Here is a 2,181-nt window from a genome sequence, read left to right as displayed (position 1 = left end):
AGGCTCCCCAGTGAGCAGAGAGTCATATGCAGTGCTCAATGCCAGGACCCTGAGATCATGAGCTGAGCCGAAGACAGAAGCTTAACCCACTGAGCCCCCAGGCGCCCTGAGCACAGGTCAGTAATTGTATATGGGAGTATACGCTGCTACATACAAATTAACTGATTGGAGCACAACCTTTCAAGGTTTAACACAGAATAAGCTTCATGGTAAAAAGAGCACCTCTATGACTTTTTTTTTTAAGTTTTAATTTTTTTTTTTTAAGATTTTATGTATTTGTTGGAGAGCGAATGCACACAGAAGCAGGGGGAACAGTGGGCAAAGGGAGAGGCAGGCTCCCTGCTGAGCAAGGAGCTGACTTGGATGCCGGGAACATGACCTGAGCCAAAGGCTGATGCTTAACTGACTAAGACATCCAGGTGTCCTCCCCTGTGACATTTCTAACTCTACTATTCCTCTCCTTCTTTACCCTCTCCTTTAACAGAATCCGCCAATGTCCTCACAACCCTTCTCAAGGGCAGCCATGTCCTCACGGACCTCAGAAAACTCTCCTTCCTCCATGCCCTCAACTCCATAACAGTGAACAAAAGCACCCTTGGCCTACATCAGGTCAAATTTGTGACCCAGGTGAGCCCAGGTCTTAGTACTTTGTTTGGCCAGGTCTCCATCGGTACCGCAGTGAGAAGCTGGTAATTAATGCCCACCTTGAAGCCAGTGGGGGACACAAGTCCACCAAGAGGGTGGTATGCTTGGTCTTGATGGTGGCAATGGCAGCATTGACATCTTTGGGAACATGTTGCCGCAGTACAACAGATAGCAAGCCACGTATTTACCATGGTGAGGGTCACACTTCACCATCTGGTTGGTTGGCTCAAAGCATGTGTTGGTGATCTCTGCTGCAGTAAGCTGTTCATTGTAGGCTTTCTCAGAAGAGATGACAGGGGCAGAGGTGGCCAGAGAGAAGTGGATGCAGGGATAGGGCACCAGCTTGGTCTAGAATTCTGTCAGATCAACATTCAGGGCTCCATCAAATCTGAGGGAAGCAGTGATCAAGGACACAATCTGGCTAATAAGGTGGTTAAGGTTAGTGTAGGTTAGGTGTTTGATATTGAGGTTTCTGTGACAGATGTCATAGATGGCCTCATTGTCTACCATGAAGGCACAATCTGATTGTTCCAAGGTGGTGTGGGTAATGAGGATGGATTGTAGGGCTCAGCCACCACTGTGAAAAACCAGGGGCTGAGTAAATGGAGAACTCCAGCTCAGACTTCTTGTCGTCATCGACAGAGAGACTCTCTATTAGCAGGGAGGTGGGCCCAAAACTAGTTCCTCCTCCAAAACTGTGGAAACCAAGAAGCCCTGAAGACTGTGCATTGGTCAGCCAGTTTCTGAATTCAGTCCAAGTCAAGGCCAGTGATCTCCTTGGGCATATTAGCAGCATCTTCCTTGCCTGTGATGAACTTCTCAGCATGGACAAGGTGCCAGTGTGAACTTCATCAATGACTGTGGGTTCCAGGTGTACAAACACTGCCCTGCACACATGCGTGCTGGCGCCATCTCACTGAAGAAGGTGTTGAAGATGTCATCTCCCCCAGTGATCCTGTCACTTGGCATCGGACCAATCAGGCTGGATGCCATGTTCCAGGCCATAGATCTACCAGCAGGCATTACCAGTCTGGACACCAGCATGGCCAACATGGATGGAGTTGCATTCACTCATGGTTGCTGCTTGGCAGCTGCAGAGCAGATGGTGGGGAGGAGGAAGAGACTGTTGATTGTTACAGCAGGACTCTGAGGCGGTCTGTGGAAGAGAACCTGCCTCACCATATGCCCTCTTAATGAAAACGGTTTGACAGCTAACACCTCAATCAAAAATACTATGCGCTGAAGTTCCTAGGAAATTTGTCAGGACTGGGTTCAAAGGGGGATACAAGTACTTATAGCATAAAGCAAGAGCATAGACTTGAGTTCATATCTTCATATTTATACATAGTAGTGGGGGGACTTTAGGCAGTTCATAACTTCTTTGTCTCTATTTTGTCTGTAAAAGACACCTGAGAATACATTGAAGAGTTGCTGTGGGATGGAAATGAGATGCACATAAAGGCAAAATACATCAACTGTATAGTATTTTTACTGCCTGCTCTTTAGCCCTAGAGAGTCAGAGGACACCGTTGTATT

At 47.5% G+C, this 2,181-nt stretch overlaps 1 pseudogene; it reads right to left on the bottom strand.

Moving 5' to 3' along the window:
- Positions 1–449: 449 nt before the first annotated feature.
- LOC101690342 lies at positions 450–1,720 on the bottom strand (annotated as a pseudogene).
- Positions 1,721–2,181: the final 461 nt, after the last annotated feature.

The sequence above is a fragment of the Mustela putorius genome, unplaced genomic scaffold (genome assembly GCF_011764305.1).
Source record: "Mustela putorius furo isolate JIRA1106 unplaced genomic scaffold, ASM1176430v1.1 tig00003983_pilon_pilon_pilon, whole genome shotgun sequence".
NCBI classification, from domain to species: domain Eukaryota; kingdom Metazoa; phylum Chordata; class Mammalia; order Carnivora; family Mustelidae; genus Mustela; species Mustela putorius.
This window is presented reverse-complemented; position numbering and strand designations above follow the sequence as displayed.